Source organism: Leopardus geoffroyi, chromosome A3 (assembly GCF_018350155.1).
Source record: "Leopardus geoffroyi isolate Oge1 chromosome A3, O.geoffroyi_Oge1_pat1.0, whole genome shotgun sequence".
In the NCBI taxonomy this organism is placed as follows: domain Eukaryota; kingdom Metazoa; phylum Chordata; class Mammalia; order Carnivora; family Felidae; genus Leopardus; species Leopardus geoffroyi.
In genome coordinates, this window is record NC_059336.1 from 16,126,593 (window position 1) to 16,148,906 (window position 22,314).

A 22,314-nucleotide genomic window follows, 5' to 3' on the forward strand; every position below is an offset into this window, starting at 1 on the left:
ACACATCTCAGTTCAGATGAACCACATTTCAGGTTACATTTCAACATGTAATCAGTATAAAATTATGAACAACATATCTTTATCTTTGCACGAAGTCTTTACAATCTCTTGCATGCAACACATCTCAGTTCAGATGAACCACATTTCAGGTGCCCAGTAGTCACATGTAGCTAATGGCTACCATACTGGACAGCAACTACAGAGTTCTACCTAAAGCCTTTGATCCCGGGCATTTAACTTCGACCCTCATTTCTCTCTCTACTCACTCCATCCTGCAGTTTTATTGAGCTATAGTTGACATATAAAATTGTACTAGTTTTAGGTGTACAACCATAAATCTTACAGTGGGACAAAATAGGGAATCAGGGAGACCAGCGAGGAGGCAGCCAATGCTGTCTGACAGCTCACAGGTTACAGAGGGAGCAGGGTGTGTTTTGCTACTACAGCGGTGTAACCAAATGGACCGGGTGTGGATAGGAGGGATCAAGGAAGAGGGTTTTCAGCTTAAGCACCTGGGTATTTAAATCCTATCTACCTACCAGTGCTTCTCAGACAATTAAATGAGCTACTTAATATATGTAAAACACCCAGCACAATACTATGTGCATAGTACATGTTCAATATATGTTGAAATGAAGGGGAAAAATTGATCCTAAAGTTCTAGTACCTAAAAACTGAAGGTACACCTTATATACTGGATAAAATCTTCCAATTCCTTTGGAAGTGAACACTAGTTCCAAATTTCATTTTTCAGTGACCAATAAGGAAGACCAAAGAGTACATTTAACCCCTTTCCAACTCCCTTTTCACTCAAGGAGACGTAAACATGTATCACAGAGAAGGGGTGTCCCCATAATTATAAAAATCCAAAGTTTTTCCTGTCAGCGTCTCTACAAGCAATCTAGAAGGTTAGATTAGATTTAAATTAAAATTTAAATTAGAAGAAGGCTATCTTCTACTACAACATTGGCTGGATGACTACTAGAGATGATTTGAGTTAGATCCTTCCAAAAGAAATATCGACAAAATACACTGGAATCTCAGGAAAAACAACCAAGAAAAGAAACTGCAATAAAACATTTAAAATAGAACAGTCTATGGGAAATAAAGCTAAGAGAGATCATATGTCACTGGGGCCAAATAGTGGTATTAGGATACTGCTCATTTTGAGATAAAACTGCATTTTGTATTTATTTATTTTGTTATTTGGTGGCACAGAATGGGAGTTTAGTTTGTTTGAATGATGAAGCTTATAAAAGTATAAAATGCTATAAATCACAAATGGTAAAATGGCCAAATTTTATTAGCTAAAACAATAAAAATCAAACTTTTAAAAAGTCAAACCTAATGGCAAGTGGTAGTTTGAAATGAGAAGATCTTTCTGAGAATTTAAGTTCAGGGCACTGACTTTCTGACTGGGAATTATTTTAACTTTCATGCCCAGGAGATGTGACAGCTGATTGTCCTATCCAAACAAACACTGCAGAAATTTATTATAACCAGCAAGGATATTCTGCTTCTCTTCCCACAGTATCTATGAATTCTTATCTCAGACAGATATGTCTGTGATTTGGATGAATGTTCTGCATAATTAGAATTCTTTGCAGAACTAAGGAGAAAGCAAAGGGTTTCAAACTTAGACTTCATTGAAAAGAAAACTGATTTTTTTTTAAAGAGGAATCCTGGAGGAATTTGGGAAAGCTATTTTTAATTAGGAGTTGAGCAAAGTGTTATAAGAAAAACATAGACAAATGAAAATACTGTTTATATTTCAAAGCCGATGAAACAGATTCTGCCACAACATTTTCCCAACACTAATTCCCAGCAAACCATTCCTTAGGAAAACTATTTTTATCTCTTTACCAACTTGGTTGATAAGTATTTCATTTCCAGTGCATATATGGACAAGCTATATAAAGCAAAATTGTTTCCATGCTTTAGAAACAAGTATTTTGCAAATGGAAACAAAACTTATAGTGCTATAATGTTTATTTGCTAGGTTGACAAATGACTCTGGGGCCCATTAATATCATGAAGTCTCAGAACAAGAGTCCATACAAGGAATAGGCTTGACTCTCAAAAACTCCAGAAGCCTGGTCTCTCCAAGCCAGAACAGCACTCTAGAAAAGTGTGATTGTTAACTAATCCAAAACACACTTATATGCCTTGTTTCACTGCTTCCCATGGCATGTAAGATGCCATCATTCTTATTTTTCATACAGAGAAACTGCAGCTCAGAAAGGTTGACGTCCAAGGTCACCAAGTGCCTCGGCCACCACACTCAGCTCCCTCAAGCTATGCAATGGTGACAGTCACGGTGTGGCAGTGGCAGCACTAAGTTACACTCACCTCATGTTGGGCCCTGTTCTTTGTGCTGTTCTCGTCAACTCCCAGAACCCTGACAACAATCCTAGGTGGGAGGTAGGCAGGTTTGTCCTTGGCCATCACCTCTTCTTGCTCCACCCTGCCCATTATACATGTCTTGCGTTTTTCCCCACACAATCTAAATGGGCACCCCAGAATCCTCAGAATCCCCAGATTCTCTCTGTCCAAATCAAAATCGACTCTCAAATGTTGATAATTGCTGAAGCTAGATGATGGGTGATGGGCGGTTTCTTTATTTTACCTTTGTTTATGCTTCAAAACCACCTCACAAGGGCGCCTAGGTGGTTCAGTTGTTTGGGCATCCAACTCTTGATTTCAGCTCAGGTCATGATCTCACGGTTTGTGGGTTCAAGTGCCAGGTCGGCTCCATGCTAACAGTGCAGAGCCTGCTTGAGATTCTCTCTCTCCCTCTCTCTGCCCCTCCTCTGCTTGTACGTGTGCTCTCTCTCTCTCTCTCTCTCTCTCTCTGAAAATAAATAAACTTTAAAAATTTTTTCAAATAAAAAATAAATAAAATCGCCTTACAAACATTTAGCGTGTTTTGCTCTAACATGGAACCTGACCTATCATAAAGAGCTTAGAAGACAAGGAATTAGAAGGCATGCTATGGAAGATGGCCATGTCATAATAGAAGAAAGTGACACTGATTCATCCATTCTTTCCATGAACACAAAGTGAGGGCCCATTATGCTAGGATATATAAACGTCCAGTGAAGGACTCCAGCCCTCAACAAGTTAAGAGTTTGGTACCAGATAAAAAATGAATGCAAAAATAATTACAGAAGAGAACTATCTGTGAGAAACGCTATAAAAAGCAAAGTTCAAACAAAGTGCTATGTGAACTGGGAAAAAAAGTCACATCAGGACATCTTCCGTTACGCTGAACTCTCTGGGGCAGCTCAAACTTTGTGTATGAAACAGTAAACATTAACTTAAAATCAGTTAGTGACCCACAAGAAGAAATGGAGCTAAATCCAAAAGCAAAATTAGGGCTGGAATTCCCACGTGCCCTTTTTTATGGTAGTATAAGCATTTCCAGATTGTGAAATCTGGGCCTGTCAGTGAAAAGGGGCAGGATTCCTCTGAAGTCCTGTGATCAAAACATACTGACTGGAGAAGATTTAGCTGTAAAGAAGCTCACCAGAACACCAACTATAACACTAAAAACTGAGCAACAATGTAAATGTCCAACAATTGGGTTTGGTGATATTATTCATTTCAAATGATGCACGGTAATCCATATGTAACAATTAAAAAAATAACAGACATTCTCTCCCTGATGAGATCAGGACTAATCATGGTAAAAAATTCATTAAAAAAAACAAAAACATAAACAGCCAATTAAAGAGAGAAAGCATTAAAAATGTATGATTTGCCTAATACTTGGGGAGACCAAGGCTTTTTCTTTCAAAATAAGTTCTAGTAATTAAAGTTCCTGCATGAACCACACCCATGATGCATGTCTATGTTTTCCAGTTTTTACTGGAAAGACATGTGAAGTAGTCTGAAGGCAAAGTCCTATATTTTGATGAATTTTTTTCCTCAATCTTTTCAGAGGTCTCTTCTGTCTCTAATTTAACAAGAAGTTTATTTTTGTCCTTTACCTTTATCAGGTCTTTCAAACACATTAAACTTATTTATTTATTTATTTTAATTGGAAACACTTTGAAATTTTTTTTAATGTTTTATTTATTTTTGAGAGAGAGAGAGAGAGAGAGAGACAGAGTGCAAGCAGGGAAGGGGCAGAGAGAGAGGGAGACACAGAATCCCAAGCAGGCTCCAGGCTCTGAGCAGTCAGCACAGAGCCCGACGCGGGGCTCGAACCCACGAACTGTGAGACCATGACCTGAGCTGAAGTCGAACGCTCAACCGACTAAGCCACTCAGGCGCCCCACATTAAACTTATTTTTCACAAAACAATGTCTTTTTTTTCCCCCTTTATGTCCCCAAATCTCATTAGCCTATGTAACAGTTATTTTGTAATCACAAGATTAAGTAAAATTGGGGCGCGAACGGGCTTGGGAACAAACCCAGCTGACTCTTGGTCATCACCATCACCACCATCACTACCACCACCATCACCATCAGCAGCAGTATCGTGACAGATATGTACAATTGTTCACTCTGTGCCAGGCACTGTTCTAAGCACTCTACATACATCAAATCCTTTAACCCTCACAGTCTAGGTACTACTGGGACCATCATTTTACAAGTAAGGAAACTGGGGCACAGTGAAAGTAAGGAACTTACCTGAAGTCACACAACTAGCAAATAGTAGAGTGAGAATTCACATGAGGCAGTCTGGTTCCAAGTTGGTGACCTTAAATGTTTATTTACTTATTTTGAAAGGGAAAGAGAGAGAGAGAGTGTGCACAAGCAGGGGAGAGGCGGAAACAGGGGGAGAGAGAGAATCCCAAGCAGGCCACACGCTGTCAGCGCAGAGCCTGACGCGGGGCTCAATCCCACAGCCTGCGAGATCATGACCTCAGCCAAAATCAAGAGCCAGTCGCTCAGCAGACTGAGCCCCCCAGGTGCCCGGGTTGGTGACTTTAACCACTACACTCAAACACCCTAAACCCAAACAAGTGAGAGCTGCGCTGTGTTGGCGCTGTGGAGCAGAGCTGCCCCACACCAGTGTCTGCAATCCCATTTCTGGGCTGCTCACTACAGTAATGACCAGTCATCTGTGGCTTTTCAAGAGAGAAAATGACTTTTTAAATGACATCAACTAAAATTTAAACGGCCACATGTGGCTAGTGGCTATTGTATTGGACTGCACAGTATACAGTTGTTTACTGGCCGAGAACATTCAGAGGGCCATGGAATTAAACACTACGTTTTATAGTAAAAATGAAGAGGATCTGTTACTCTAGCATCTGTTAAGTGGAGATGAAGAAGCTTCTCCTATGTATTAACTGACATGAAAAGATACTCATGGGGTGCCAGGGTGGCTCAGTCGGGTAAGCATTGACTTTGACTCAGGTCATGATCTCACGGTTCATGAGCTCAAGCCCCACATCAGGCTATCTGTCTGCTGTCGGCACAGAGTCCACTTCAGATCCTCTGTCTCCGTCTCTCTCTGCCCCTCCCCCGCTTGTGCATGCTCTCTCTCTCTCTCTCTCTCAAAAAAACCAAAAAACAAAACAAAACAAAAAAAACATGAAAAGATACTCATGATGGTGTTAAATGGAAAATATGAACTATAACACATGTAGAATATGATTGAAAAATCATGAATACAGGGGCACCTGGCTGGCTGGCTCAGTCGGTTGAGTGTCTGACTTTGGCTCAGGTCATTATCTCTCAGTTCACGGGTTCAAGCCCTGCATTGGGCTTGCTGCTGTCAGCATGGAGTCTGTTTCGGATCCTCTGTCTCCTTCTCTCTGCCTCTCCCCTATTCATGCTCTCTCAAAATTAAAAATAGAAACTTAAAAAAAAATGATGATTAGAAAGACAGTAAATATATACCAAACTATGGTTTCCTCCAAATGGAGGGCAGTGGAGACTGTCGGTGCCTTCCGTGGTGGGTACTGCACAGTGCCAGGCCTATGGGCATTTTCTCTTCTTCCATAGCAACAGCATCCCTATATTGTTGGGAACAGCAATCTGTCCAACTAAGAGACTACATTCACCAGCATCCCTCATCTATAAGAAAGGACAGTAAGATGTAAACTGAATGTGTTGGTTGGGACTTCCAGTACTTTAAAGCACATCCTTTGTCTTCTCCTTTCCTACTTCTTCCTGCCTTGAGGAAGGACTGTTTGGTTAGAGCCAGAAGCCCAGTGGTGACCACAAGGTGACCATGAGAGTTATAGCCATGGATAAGGACGGTGAAGCAGAAAGAGAGAAAGATGTTGACTGCCTGATGGCACCGTTGAACTGCCATGCCAGCAACAGACTGCCTGCTTTGGACTTAATTTTTTTGAAAGAAAAATAATTTGTCTTATTTATTTATTTTTAAATGTCTTTTTAACATTTATTTATTTTTGAGACAGAGAGAGACACAGCATGAACGGGGGAGGGTCAGAGAGAGAGGGAGACACAGAATCCGAAACAGGCTCCAGGCTCTGAGCTGACAGCACAGAGCCCGATATGGGGCTTGAACTCACGGACCACGAGATCATGACCTGAGCTGAAGTCGGACGCTTAACCGACTGAGCCACCCAGGTGCCCCTAATTTGTCTTATTTAAAGCACTGTTATCAGCAGCCAACAGAATTCCTAGCCAACCAATCTATTCAGAGGCCATTCCTCCTCTTCAGAGAAAAACATCCTAACAGAAACACAATTCTGTTCTTGATTGGCCTAAAGATAATTTCGTCCCCCTCATAAATAACTTGTTCAAGAACCAGGCCTAAGCCAAAAGGCACTGCATTGCCTTGATGACAGCAAATGGTTCAAGAATGGGCACATGACCCAATACAGGCCAATGAGATTTTAGGATTAGTATACTGGGGGCTTCTGAGAAAATTTTTCACTTAGAAGAACAGAGGAAGAGAGAATCTTTCAATTCCTTTGGTGGGTGCTACACACGGACCTGGGGCCCAGAACCGCCACAGCTCTTTTGCTGCTGGCCTAAAGAGGAAGCCAACAACCTGGGAAGGCCACCACCAAGAGAATCTGAGGGAAAGAAGCCTGGCAATGGATTAAGTTAATGTTGAAGTCAGTCTTACCTCTGGAACAAGTACAAGTTATATGAGCCAAAAACATGCACACTCTTCAAAGAGATTATCTTAAAGGCAATGGAATAGGTGCTAACAGTTATTCAAATACTGTGAGAAAGGCAAATAAGTCAGGTCTTATTACAGACCCCAGGGGCATGCCAAGTTGGGCATCAAAATATTTCTGCACCTTTCCCTCTCCCCTGTTCATTCGCACTCTCTCTCTAAAAAAAAAAAAAAAAAAAAAAAAAATCTTTAAAAAAAAAGAAGCTTTTGTTCTTCTACAGGCTTTTGCAAAAAAAGATTACTGAATACATGTACATGTTTCAAAGGCCTCATAATAATGACAACAATTAACATTTATATGCCCAGTACTTAACTACCTGCCAGGCCTTGTGCGGAGCCCTTTAGCTCATGCAATCCTCATGAGCTAGTTATATCCATTTTACAAATGAGGAAATGCTGAAGCTTAGGAAGAAAAGCTAAGTAACTTGTGCACAAAAGTAGAAAGTGCCTGGGCCAAGATTTGAAGTCATGTCCAAAGGACTCCAATGCCTCCTCACCATGACTTTGTATTGCTTCCTTAGGATACATAAAAACACATCTAGGATTTCCCCAAGACTGCGTTATTTTAAAATATGCTATTCTCCAGGGGTGCCTGGCTGGCTCAGTTGGTAGAGCATGCGACACTTGATCTCGGAGTTGTGAGTTCAAGCCTCACACCAGGTTACTTAAAAATAAAATAAAATAAATATATATATATACTGTTTTCTTGAACCTCTGAGCATACTATATTCATCAAACTACAAGCCCCAGTTTTTTGGTCTGGAAAATATGGCCATATGGACCACGTGTAACATGCAGAGATCATCAGAACCACTGATGTTAACCCTTGTGCACACAAAAAAGCAATATAATTACATATGTTTAACTGATGTTGAACGGTAGGATGAAACCACCAACTTTTCTATTCTTTTTCAACTTTCCTTTTTCTAAAAAAATTAAGTTTATTTATTTATTTTGAGAAAGAGAGAGAGAGAGGGAGAATGAGTGGGGGATGGGCAGACAAAGAGGGAGAGAAAGAGAATCCCAAGCAGGCTCCTCTCTGACAGCGCAGAGCTCAATGCGGAACTGATCTCACAAACTGCAAGGTCATGACCTGAGCCAAAACCAAGAGTCAGATGCTTAACTGACTGAACCACCCAGGCGCCCCTTCAAGTTTCCTTTCGGGGGTAAGGAGAAGCACACAGTAGGTAGGTTTGTGGAAATAAAAGTGAGAGAACAGAAGATAACTCGTATTTACAAAGTCCCTTCTAGTGGTCAGGTTTTATAATAGTTAACTCTCAAAGGATCTCATGAGACATTTCATAGATAAAGGAAGTGACTAAAAGACTTTGCCCAAGGTTACCCTGATCTGCCTGAAACCCAAGTTCTTGTTCTTTCCACTGTGTAACTTCGCATTCCCACAAGCTCTGGCATTTCCCAAATGTTGGTTAGAACAGTGACACCGAGGTCACAGGAACCCTATGCCATTTTGTTAGCTTCTCCCTGGAAATATTATTTTAATTAAGTTTCAGTGACTTTCAACCATGATGCCTTCAGCTTTAATAGATTATCCATAAGAAAATAAACTAAGTTGAAAAGATCTAATGCCTCAGGTTTTAACTTAGAAATCACAAGGATATAGGTAGTGTGTTTCAAATAAGTGGATTTCAAATAATACACTCAGTATTTATTTTATTAGGCAGTAAAATACAGTCAGAAAACAGGAAAATATTAAGCTTTGGTACAAATATTCAAATAGAAACACAGTCTAGTCTCAAAAGTACACTCAAAAAGTACACAGAAAATCACTCAAAAAACCGCACCCAAATCTGCCTCATGTACAATTAAATTGTTTATGAAAATTTAGAAGTTATACATTTTTAAAATTTTTTCAATGCTTTTATTTTTTTGAGCAAGAGACAGAGTGTGAGCAGGGGAGGGGCAGAGACTTTTGAGAGAGAGAGGGAGACACAGAATCTGAAGCAAGCTCCAGGCTCCGAGCTGTCAGCACAGAGCCCAACGCGGTGCTTGAACTCATGAACTGCAAGATCATGACCTGAGCCGAAGTCAAACACTTAACAGACTGAGCCACCCAGGTGCCCCTAAAAGTTGTATTTTTAAACGACACATCTATGATTATCTCATTTTCTTTTTTTTTTTTTTAATTTTTTTAACGTTTATTTATTTTTGAGACAGAGAGAGACAGAGCATGAACGGGGGAGGGGCAGAGAGAGAGAGGGAGACACAGAATTGGAAGCAGGCTCCAGGCTCTGAGCCCTCAGCCCAGAGCCCGACGCAGGGCTCGAACTCACCGACCGCGAGATTGTGACCTGAGCTGAAGTCGGACGCTTAACAGACTGAGCCACCCAGGCGCCCCTGATTATCTCATTTTCCAAGCAGTTAAAATCCTCAAATAGAGAATCTTATAGCACAGAAGTAAGAAGTCTTTATTATTCCTTTGATAAAAATAAAAATTAAAAACAAGGGCTTTTAGGTATAAAACATTTTGTTCCCTTTTTCTGTTTGAAAGTTACTGATCACCTGCCTGTGTATTTCCCCAAATCCTACCATTTTCAGAGGCATCCCAACTAGGCTCTAGTTTCTCCCTAATACCTTGTAGCTATTAGTTGTCCTAAACCAAAGGAGAGTGCCATTTTTTCAGCAAGAAGGAAGTGCCAGCAGTCCACACAGAAGCAAAGGCAGTGGCTGAAAAATGAAATGGAGCAGGAGGTACAGAAGTCTTACCTATTTTACATTGTGAGACATATTTCAGAAATAATAAACACACAGATCAACAGAAGAGAATAGAGAGCCCAGAAATAAACCCACACATGTACAGTCAATTCATTTATGACAAGGAGCTAAGAATACACAATGGGGAAAGGATGGTTTCTTTAGTAAATGGTGTTGGGAAAACTGGGCAGCACATGTAGAAGAATAAAACTGGGCCACTTTGGGGCGCCTGGGTGGCGCAGTCGGTTAAGCATCCGACTTCAGCCAGGTCACGATCTCGCGGTCCGTGAGTTCGAGCCCCGCGTCGGGCTCTGGGCTGACGGCTCAGAGCCTGGAGCCTGTTTCCGATTCTGTGTCTCCCTCTCTCTCTGCCCCTCCCCTGTTCATGCTCTGTCTCTCTCTGTCCCAAAAATAAATAAACGTTGGAAAAAAAAAAACAAAACTGGGCCACTTAACACCGCACACAAGAATCAACCCAAAATGGATCAAAGACTTGAACATAAGACCTAAACCATAAAACTAGAAGAAAATATAGGCAGTAAGCTCCTTGACATCAGTCTTGGCTATGATTTTTTGAATTTGACACCAAAAGCAAAATTAAACATGTGGGACTATATCAAACTAAAAAGCTTCTTCACAGCAAAGGAAACCATCAACAAAACTAAAAGGCAACCTACAGAATAGGAAAAAACATTTGCAAATCACATATCTGATAAAGGATTTTTCGTTTTTGTTTTTGTCTTGAGAGAGAGAGAGAGAGGGTGCAACTGAGAAAGGAGCAGAGAGAGAGAGAGAGAGAATCCCATGAGGGGCAGAGAGAAGAGAGAGAAGCGGGGCTCACTCAAAGTGGGGCTCATGTTTTACCTGAAGCGGGGCTCTAGCTCACCCAGATATGGGTCTTGAACTCACGAATCAGGAGATCGTGACCTGAGCCAAAGTCAGATGCTTAACAACTGAGCCACCCAGACCCCCTTATAAAGGGTTGATATCCAAATTATACAAAAAACTCACACAACTGAATAGGAAAAAACCAAACAATCCACTTAAAAAATGTGCAGAGGATCTGAATAGACTTTTTTTTCCAAAGGAGACATACAAATGGCCAAAAGGTACATGAAAAGGTACTCAACATCACTAAACGTCAGGGAAATGCAAATCAAAACCCATGAGGTATCACCTCATGTCTGTTAGGACGGCTTTTCTCAAAATGACAACAGATAACAAATCCTAGCAAAAATGTGGAGAAAAGGAAAACCTTTACACTGTTGGTGGGAACGTAAGTTGGTAGACACTATGGGAACACTATCGAGGTGCCTCACAAAATTAAAAATAGACCTACCCTATGATCCAGCAATTCCACTTCTGGGTATTGATATGAAGGAAATGAAATCTCTATTGTGAAAAGATATTTGCACCTCCAAGTTCACTGCAGCATTATTTACAATACCCAAGACATAGAAACAACCTAAGTGTCCATTGACAGAAGAATGGATAAAGAAAATGTGGTATATATACACAATGCAATATTATCCAACTATGAAAAAGAAGGAAATCCTGCCATTTCCAACAACATGGATGGAACTTGAGGGCATAATGCTAAGTGAAATAAGTCAGAGAAAAACAAATACTATGATCTCACTTATATATGGAATCTTAAAAAAAAAAACAAAAAAACAACCATTGATAGGAGAACAGATTGGTGGTTGCCAGAGATGGGGGTGGGGATGGCAAAACAGGTAAAGGCAGTCAAAGTACAAACTTCCAGTTATAAGATAAATAAATCCTGGAAATGTAATTAATGTACAGCACAGTGACTATAGTTAACTAGATATAGTTAACAATATAAGACCAATGTCAAATGTATTGTATGTTTGAAAGTTGTGAAAAGAGTAAACCTTAAAAATTCTCATCACAAGAAAAACAAAACAAAACAAAAATTTGTAACTATGTGTGTTCATGGATATTAACTAAATTAATTAATTAATTTATTTATTTTTGAGAGAGAGATACCTGAGCCAAAATCAAAAGTCAGATGCTTAACGGACTGAGCCACTCAGGTGCCTCCTCCCTGCTTTTTTGAGGGTGGATGTTTATTAAATTTATTGTGGTAATCATTTCATAATATTACATATATCAAGTCATTTTGTTGTATACCTAAAACTAATACAATGATAAATATCGATTACATCTCAACAGTAATAAAAAAGAATCTTGTAATACAGCTTTAATCATTTCTGGAATAAGGAGAGGTTAAAAGCAGACATAAAGTGGGGCGCCTGGGTGGCTCAGTCGGTTGAGCGTCCAACTTTTTTTTATGTTTATTTATTTTTGAGAGAGAGAAAGACAGAGCATGAGCTGGAGAAGGGCAGAGAGGGAGGGAAACATAGAATCTGAAGCAGGCTCCAGGCTCTGAACTGTAAGCACAGAGCCTGACGCAGGGCTCAAACTCAGACTGTGAGATCATGACCTCAGCCGAAGTCAGAGGAGCATCCAACTCTTGATTTTGGCTCAGGTCATGATCCCAGGGCTGAGCGTGGAGCCTGCTCACAAGTCTCTCTCTCTCCCTCTATCCCTCTCCTCTGCTTGCACTCTCTTAAAAAAAAAAAAAAAAAAAGACATAAAGTAAAATACATTCATTATTTTAAAAAGAAGTAATAGATAATATTTACTGAGTGGTTCTCATAGGAAGGCTGTGCTAAGTGCTTTTACTACTTACTGTGCTCAGTGTTTTAACTATATATTTAATCCTTATAACAATTCTATGCAGTAGATCCTATTATTAAGGAACTTATTCAGCATCATACATTTATTCAGAATATTTCCAGGATTTGGTAAACCCTTAAAATTTTGCTCCCCCACTTACTGGCTGATTCTGAACAACTGACTCTCTGAATCTCAGTCTCCACAGCTTTAAAATGTTAACTATATACTATAGTCCAACATCTGCATTTTCTAATCGCTTATCACTGGTGTCACTAAATATCCCATCTTCCCATGTCCTAAACCAATTCCAATCGAAGCCTGAATAGTATTAGGGCTACCTCTGTTTTACCATCATGTGCATGGGAGGTCTGGCTGCCTTACCCCGTTCCCATGCCCCAGAAGCCAACAAACAGGCTGAGTCTGTTTCTCTACCTGTCCACTCCTGACGTCTTTCCCCTTTCCCAACCAATTCATCTTGTTGAGGTTCCAGCATGGCTTTTATTCTTTTTTTAAGGTTTTATTTTTAACTAATCTCTACACCCAACATTGGGCTCAAACTTACAACCCTGAGATCAAGAGTTGCACGCTCTACCAACTGAGCCAGCCAGGCACTCCTCCAGCCTGACTTTTAATGATACCAGTATTGAGTGGAGTCATCTACATCATCCTCAAGGGTAAAAGAGAATCAAAAACAAATCCCTGAAGAGTTCACATTTCTTCTACTTGAATACTAGAAGATTAGGTCACTGGGGTAATGCAATTTTGGTTAACTGGCAGTCACCCAAAAAAGCCTTTAAAGGAAATTCTAAAATGGATCAATATACTGTACTATTTGATAAATAGTACATTTGAACATAATTGAATCCTTGACTAAAAAAGTTGCTATATTTCAGGGGCGCCTGGATGGCTCAGTCGGTTGAGCGTCTGACTTCCACTCAGGGTCATGATCTCCCGGTCTGTGAGTTCGAGCCCTGAGTTGGGCTCTGTGCTGACAGCTCAGAGCCTGAAGCCTGCTTCCCATTCTGTTTCCCTCTCTCTCTGTCCCTCCCCTGCTCATGCTCTGTCTCTCTCTCTCTCTGTCAAAAATAAATAAACATTCAAAGACAAAATTTAAAAAGTTGCTATATTTCAGGGTGGTCATCTGAACACTGGGACAATTTGGTTTTGGCCAAGACCTCAATAAGAAATGCATTCTAGGGGTGCCTGAGTGGCTCAGTTGGTTGAGCCTCCAACTTCGGCTCAGGTCATGATCTCGTGGTTCGAGAATTTGTGCTGACAGCTCCGAACCTGGAGCCTGCTTCAGATTCTGTGTTTCCCTCTCTCTGTCCCTCTCCTACTCGCTCTCTCCCTCTCTCTCTCTCGAAAATAAATAAACATTAAAAAAAAAAAGAAAGAAATGCATTCTATATTATGGCTTCCAGATATACACAGAAAGAGCTGAAACAAAAGTTTTACAAACCAAAGCTTATTCTTCTTACATGAGATGCACTTTTTTTCCGTTATTTCTATTCTAATTTTTTATTTAAAAAAAATGCTGGAGGGGCGCCTGGGTGGCGCAGTCGGTTAAGCGTCCGACTTCAGCCAGGTCACGATCTCGCGGTCCGTGAGTTCCAGCCCCGCGTCGGGCTCTGGGCTGATGGCTCAGAGCCTGGAGCCTGTTTCCGATTCTGTGTCTCCCTCTCTCTCTGCCCCTGCCCCGTTCGTGCTCTGTCTCTCTCTGTCCCAAAAATAAATAGACGTTGAAAAAAAAAAAAAATGCTGGAACTTCTCCCCCAAATAATTCTTTAACATACTAATGTATAATAACAATGTGTAGTTTGAAAAACACTGACATAAGCAGCCTTTCCACTGTGTGGTTTTGCCAATACACAAGACCAACCTAAGAAAACAATGTTGTGAGCAACCAGTATTAGACACAGCATATGGGCTCTATTTTTTAAAAATATATGTTAAGCTGAATCATTAATTGAGAGATTTTTCTCCATCTATCACAGCAGAGAATACAGGACAAAACATTCCTTTAATATGGAGACAGTGGGATTTAACAGAGTACATGACCTGGTATTAGAAAACCTAGATTCATTTTCCAAACTCTAAAGAAATTCTAGATCTGAGCAATGATCATTAAGAGCTGCTAAAATCATTCTGTGAAAGACTAATGAGAAACTTATAATGGATGGACCATGCTAACAACATCTGAACCCCATGATCAATCTTAAAATCACATCCAGGGAGGGGCGCCTGGGTGCCTCAGTTGGCTGAGTGGTTGACTCTTGATTTCGGCTCAGGTCTTGATCCCAGGATTGTGGGATGGAGCCTTGTGTGGGGCTTTGTGCTGAGCATGGAGCCTGCTTAAGATTCATATTCTCTCTCTCTCTCTCTCTGTCTCTCTCCTGTCCCTCATTTGTGCACATGATGAGATGCATGGCACCACCTATAAAGTATAATGGCCAAAAAAATTAAGGGAAGAGAGGGACACATTAAAGGGATGCAACCAACCAAATCAAGAATGTGGTAAGTTGTATAAGACAAATGACCTACTTTTTCAACAAATAAAAGCAAGGGGAATGGGGGGGGGGGGAGAAAGAGGAGGAGATTGCTATAAATGAAAAGACTTAAGAGACAATCGACCAGATGTAATAGGTGGATCCTGTTTGGATCCCAATTTAATCAATTGTAAAAGACATTTATGAGACAGCTGAGGAAACTGAATACCAAATAAATACTAGGTGTTTTTTAGGAATTACTACTGTTTGTTTTTCAGGTATGATGATAATGGTATATGATTACAGGGAAAAGGGGGCAAGAGAGAAAAAGTCCTTATCTCTTAGATACATACTGAAGCATTTACAGATAAGATGATCCGTCGTCTAAGATATGCTTTAGAATAATCCAGAATGGAAAAAAAAGATCCAAGGTGGAGAGGGAGTAGGGGGTATAGATAGAATAAAACTGACCGTATCTTGGTAACTATTGAAGCTGGGGTATGGGTATATACCCATGGTATGGGATATATGGGGTATGGGATATAGATATTTATCATACTATTCTTTGTACTTTCGTATATGTTTAAAATTTTCCATATTAAAAAGCTATAATATAAAAAGAAAATAAAATCTAGATTCAAACTCCAGAGTTTAGTAGATATAGGACTCTGGAATACTCTTGAATACTCTGATCTTCAATTTTCTCATCTAAAAATGGGAATGATAATGATAATCCTTGCCTCACACAATTTTTAGGAGGAATGAAATGAGATCATGGATTCACATCTTTCGGAAATTCAGCCCTTATAAACTGCAAAACTCTTACATATGTTATCATAATAGTTAGTTCTCTCTCTCTCTGCGATGGTATGGAAGCAGACAGAGATTGTAGTTTTGTTGGGTTAGAAACAGGTAGGGGCGCCTGGGTGGCTCAGTCGGGTGGGCATCGGACTTCAGCTCAGGTCATGGTCTTACAATTAGTGAGTCCGAGCCCTGCGTCAGGTTCTGTGCTGACAGCTCAGAGCCCGGAGCCTGCTTCGGATTCTGTGTCTCCCTCTCTCTCTGCCCCTCCCCCACTGACACTCCATCTCTCTCTCTCTCTCAAAAATGAATAAACGTTTAAAAAAAAAAAAAGAAAAGAAAAGAAACAGGATGGGCTGAGTCTCTTAGAACTTCCCCAAATTTTTGTTTTGTAATATCTCCTTAATATGACAGTGTTTACTGTACATTGGCCCTTTTCTCCCAAAAGGAAAGTGTCAAAATTTATTAACAATAAACTGAAGTTCTCAAACTTGAGTTGTTTATATATCTTGTTTACTTCCTCAATTATTCATACTTCCCCTACTAAAGGTAGAAAGTAAATTTACAGGAGACTGTGGGGTTGAGATAAAACTGAATACAATTAGAAATCAATGTAATCTAAATAGCACTTTGTTTGAAATATTCCAGGTGCTTTTCAAGAGCAGATATGTATCTTTCAGCCCTAATACTTCATCTCAAATAAAAGGAAATTAGCAGAGGTTCAAGCCTAAGTAACACAAAGGGAAACTTGGCCCCATCTTGCTTCAGCTTGCAGAATGGGTTGAAGGGAATCAGGGTGATCATTCTATAACACAATTCTGATTAAGTCATTTCCCTTCCTTTCAATGGCTTCCCTCTGCTTTCAGGAAAAAGTCCAAATTCCTGAACAAAGGTTCAGGTGGCTCTCCAGCCTTACATCCTCCCTTTTCCCCTAGTCTAAGCCCCTCTAGGACTGATGTCCCTTGTCATCACTGGTGGGGCGAGTCTTCCACTCTCCTCTCCCTTACCTTTTAGTGGTCAAGTCCGGTTAATTCTCCTGAGGTGTCTCTCAAATCTGCCCTCTCCATTCCATTCCTGCCGCCACTGCCCGAGATCAGGCCTTTTTTTAACCTTTACTCCCCCATCTCCCCAAATAGGACATATCCTTATTGCTTTTTCTGATTATAAAACAAGTCATGCTCATAAAAAAATAAATAAATAAGGCAATAAGGAACAAAAGTCTCCCCATGATCTCCTGACATGGACATAAAAAACCTCTCTATTACACTCATATTCATAGCACCATTACTGACAATAGCCAGAAGGTGGAAGCAACCCAAGTGCCCATGTGTGGAATGGATAAACATAATATTTATACATACTATGTACACACAACGTGTACGTATACATACAATAAAATATTATTCAGGGGCACCTGGGTGGCTCAGTAGATTAAGTGTCTTACTCTTGATTTCGGCTCAGGTCATGATCTCACCCGTGGGCTCAAGCCCCAGCCCCACATTGGGCTCTGCACTGACAATGTGAGGCCTGCTGTCTCCCTCTCTCTCAGCACCTCCCTACCCCGCCATCCATGCGTATGCTCTCTCTCTCTCATAAAATAATAAACTTTTAAAAATATATATTATTCAGCCTTAAAAAGGAAGGAAATCTGACACAGGCTACAACATGGATGAGCTTTGAGGACATTATGCTAACCGAAATAAGTCAGTCACAAAAAGACAAATATTGTACAATTCCATTTATATCAAGTATCTAGAGCAGTCAAATTCATAGATACAGGAAGGAGAAGGGTGGTTGTGGGGGGGGGGGGTGCTGAGGGAAGGGGGAAAGGGGGAAAAGGGGAAATTGTTCAATAGATAAAGAGTTTCAGTTTTACAAGATGAAAGAATTCTGGAGATTTGTTGCATAACAATGTGCATATCCTTAGCACTCTGAGCTATATGCTTAAAATGTTTAAGATGGTAAATTTTATGTTATGGGTATTTTGCCATAATTAAAATAAAAAAAATTTTAAAAAGAACTACTCTTTCTAGACATTTTTCCTATAGATTTGTATGTATACACTTAAAAAAGCAAAAATAGGAACACACTGTACTGTAATGCACTTTTCACACCTAACCATATGATGCAAACATCTTTCTTATATATATAGCTCCCACCTCATTCTTTTTTTTTTTTTTTTAATATTTGTTCATTTTTGAAAGAGCATGCACAAGGGAGGGAGAGAGAGAGAAGGGGACAGAGGGTCTGAAGTGGGCTCCATGCTGACAGCAGCGAGCCCTAAGCTGGGCTGGAACTCACAAACCTCAAGACCACGACCTAAGCCAAAGTTGGATGCTCAGTGAACTGAGCTACCCAGGTGCCCCTCACCTCATTCTTTTCTAATGCTAATAGTACATATCACAGGACTGCACCATAATTTAACCAGTCTGTTTTCAACATTATAAAAACATCACAGTCAACATCTTGCATATGTTCTCAATATGTCTTACAATAGGCATCTGCTTTGTTTTTTACATGCCCGGTTTCTGGTATCAGTATCAATATTTTCCAAAGGAAAAATACCTCCTTCTTATCCAAACATCCATCCTGTACCTAGCCTCCTCCTCCTCCCCTCTAGCCACTCTTGTTCTATGAGGCCAGCCTGGGCCCATTTATTTGAAAGTTTGTTCCTAGGTATATTATTTTTCATGTTGTTATTTTCATCTCTCCTACAATTTCATTTTCTGACTATTACTGCTTGCATAAAGCTATTGCTTTTTGTCTGTTATACCTGCTTGTTCACTTAACCTTATTATACCTAATTATTTTTACTTAATTCTCTTGAATCTTCTCAGTAGGTCATCGTATCATATGTAGGTAGACAGTCATACTGTCTGCATAGTGACTAAGAGCAAAAGCTCTAGGTGGCTCAGTCCCGTTGAGCATCTGACTCTTGATTTTGGCTCTGATCATGATCCTAGGGTGGTAGGATCCAGCCCTGTGTAGGATTCTGTGCTGAGCGTGGAGCCTGCTTGAGATTCTTTCTCCCTCTCCCCTGCTCCCTTGGCTCTCTTTCAAAAAAAAAAAAAAAAAAAAAAAAGAGTAAAAGCTCTGGCCTCAGGCAGACCTGGATTCAAATCCTGTATGACCTTGGGGAAGCATTTTACCTCAATTTCCTCATCCACAGACTGGGAATCATAATAAAGGCTATCTCACAGGATTGTTCTCAAGATTACATCATTAATTGAGGCTAGTGCATGAAAAGTGCTCAACACTTACTAGTTCAATAAATGTCTAACACAGGACAATAATGAAAATATAACTCACTCCACACTATGCCTTTTATTTTTTGTTGTTGTTGAATTACACTGACATACTCCTTGTCAGCAACTGCCTTGCTTTTCACTTCTTCAAAAAAGTAGAAGCTGTCAGACTCCTCGTAAAGATCTGTGCTGTGGATGTTATCCACTCTTACCTTTTTGGGAAAGTAGTGCCATCCGCTTCCCCTTTCATCTCCTGTATTTTCTCAGCCTCTCTCCTCAGTACTTGGCTCTTTGCCATCAGCATTTAAATCTGCTCACGTCTCTCTCATGCTTAAAACTTCACCTTATTCCCCAATCGCTCTCCAGCCTTCTCTCTCTCCCCTCTCTCCCTTCACAGCCAAACTCTGTGAGCTGCCTACACTTTGTCTTTATTTTCTCACATCCCACTCTCTCCTCATCCCACTGATATATTACATTGAACCTTTGGAAGCTGCCGATATTCTAGATTCCACCCCCAACATTTCACCAAATCTGCTCAATTAGGTCCCCAGTGACCTCTATATTTATTCATCCGAAGGACACATTTTAATGTTTAACTTATCTTACTTGAAACCTAAGCAGGATTCTGCAAAATTAACCTCTCCTTTGGCTTTCATGACTGCATTCTCCTGTTTTCCTTCTACTTCTCTGGCCATTCCTTCCTAGTATAGTCTAAATGAACCCTTCTTCCAAGAGTGTACAACACAGTGGCCTCAAATGATCTAGGCCTTTCTTTCTTTCTTTTTTTCAAATCTCTCTTGATGTTTCTCTTCCAATGTTAAGTTTCCAGTTGTACTGGATTCATGTACTATACCCCATAAGTGTACCTTGGAACATGTTTGGAATGCATGCTGTGAGGGCAGGAATCTGAGTCCTTACTGCCCCCACAATGCCTAGTGCATAACAGACGCTTGATAAATATTCTTTGAATTGCCATAAATGAATGGCTGCAATGTGAAAAACAGATAAGAGGAACGAAGACCGAGAAGGAGCACAACTCCCCCCCATCTTTCTGAAACCATACCTCTGATCAAACACATGCAACATACAACACACACTTACTGCATGCTTAAAATCCTTTGATGGCTCCCCAATGCCCCCAAGCTAAAATCCAAATTCTTCAGAAGTTACAAAGGAGATACAAGGAAAGTCTTTCTGAAGCAGCACCTGCTTTTCTCTCAAACATCATCTAGCCAGACCACTTCCACTTCTTGGAATCTGTCTCTAGCCAGCCTATGAAATCCTTGCAGATGCCCAAAAAGGCTGCACTCTAGCTCTGGGGCTTTGCACATGCAGCTCTCTCTGCCTAGAACCTTGTGCGCTTCACAATGCTCATCTGGCCAATACAAAGGCAGCCTTCATGTCTCATTTTGGAAGTCATCTTCTTTGACCACCTTCCCTAGCCTCATTTCCTGAAATCTAAGTTAACTGCCTTCTCTAGGCATTCACGGTCCCCTGTATGTCCAAAACCATAGCTTGAATCACAATGCATTCCTGTTTATACGGTAAAACCGTGGAGTTCCCTGAGGACAAGACGTCTCATTCACTCCACCCGTGGCGTGGCGATCAGCCCAGGCCCCGGCACACAATACATGCTCAGTGATGGACTTCCTTGTAGTAGTAGCACTGATAAAAGCTCCAAGATATTGAGAACTTACCTGCAAGGGTTTTAAATATAAATTTAGTTTGCCTTATAAGACAGCTATTATTATGCCCATTTTGCAGATGGGAAAACTGATGTACAATGAAGTCAATCCTCTCTGGCCCCAGGAGAGTCGCACTGACACACATTTTCCGCAGTTTTGAGTTATTCCCCAACACCCAAATAAGAGGGGTTTTCTTTTTCTCAGAAACTTGCAGGTCAGGAGGAGCAATGGGCCCAAAATACAGTAAACAGCCAAAAGCGCACTCCAAGCCAGCGCCAAGTGGGGTTGCAGGGCAGGAGGGGGTGCCGCCCGGGCGCGGCGCAGGGGATTAAGGTCTGGCCCCAGCCTCCTTCCCGGGGGCCCCCCGCGCTCCAGCCCCAGGTCTGCTGCGACGAGTCGACGCCGAAGCGGCGTGTTTGGGTCGCGACTGCCCGCCCGGCCCTGCTCACCTGCAGTCCCGCCGCCTCGCTGAGCCGGGGCCGCCGCCGGCCCGCTGCGCCTCCGCCGGGCTGCTTGGCGCCCGCAGCGCGCAGCGGAGCGCGTTGCCTTGGCGACCGGAGCTGCCGAACTCCCGCGGCGGGCGCTACGGCGGCTCGGAAGGGACCGGGACGGTTCGCGTCCCCTTCCGCGGCCCCAGAGCCGCCAGAGGAGGGAAAGAGAGTGGGAGTTGGGGTCCTGAGCCGTGAGGGACCAGGGTGGGGTTTGGCAGCCTGAAACTAGGCCCCAGGAGAAAGGGAAAGGAAAGAAATGCTGAGGGAAAGGGCAACAGTAAAACGGGGGAGGGGTGGGGACTTGTACCTCGGATCCCGCCTTTGCCTCGGTTTATCTCTCTGTAACCAGATACGGGGACAGTTGGAGGAGAGAACGGGGCCATAGGCGGAAGCTTGCTAGACTGGGAATATTTAAAGACGAGAAAACTGATGTGGGAGGAGTGGCAGATGCGTTTCCCTTTAATCTCAGAAGGGGTGGTGTGGCAAAGAATGAATAAACTTGTTTCTTTGGGCTCAAGGTGAGAATTAGATCATCAGATTGCATTTTAATATGGCAAATTTAGCTTCTGATCAGCAATTATATTTCTTGAAATAACCCTGCAAATATACTGAAACATGGGCACAACGGATATTCATTGCTCCACTGTTTGTAAAAGCAAACCGGTTGACACCAGTCTAAATGTCCATCAGTAGATGCACCCATAAAATGAATTTCTACAGCAAGAATTAAGAGAGACCGAAATAAAGACGTAAATAAAGTCTAGATAAAGACCTGTCTTCAACCTCTGCTTACACCAATGGTCTCCAAACTAGTCCTGTCTTTGTATCTACTATTACTTCCAACTTACCAACCTTGCCCCAGTCTATTCTCCACACTGAAGCCAAAATGTCCTTTTTAAAATGTAAACATGATCATGTCCTTCCCCTGTTCAAAACCTTTCAACAACCTTCCCATCATATTTGGAATAAAATCCGGAATTGTTCACCATGCTCAGCTTCATCTCTCACCATTTCCCCTCTTGTTCATGCTCCAGCCACATTGGCCTTGTTTTTAAGTAAATCATGTTTTTAAACACACAC

The 22,314-nt window shown here is 41.3% G+C and overlaps 1 protein-coding gene across 3 annotated transcripts in view; it reads right to left on the reverse strand.

Moving 5' to 3' along the window:
- PKIG (cAMP-dependent protein kinase inhibitor gamma) overlaps positions 1-22,314 on the reverse strand; it is a 99,224-nt gene that overhangs the window by 72,618 nt on the left and 4,292 nt on the right. The window contains exon 1 of one of the 3 annotated variants that reach the window (XM_045444490.1): positions 21,193-21,306. The exons of 1 other annotated variant lie outside the window; for it this stretch is intronic. The gene's annotated coding sequence lies outside the window, so the exon portion shown is untranslated. Of the gene's footprint in view, positions 1-16,820; positions 16,884-21,192; positions 21,307-22,314 lie in introns of those variants that run through there. One more of the 3 variants, XM_045444493.1, reaches the window with a different exon arrangement.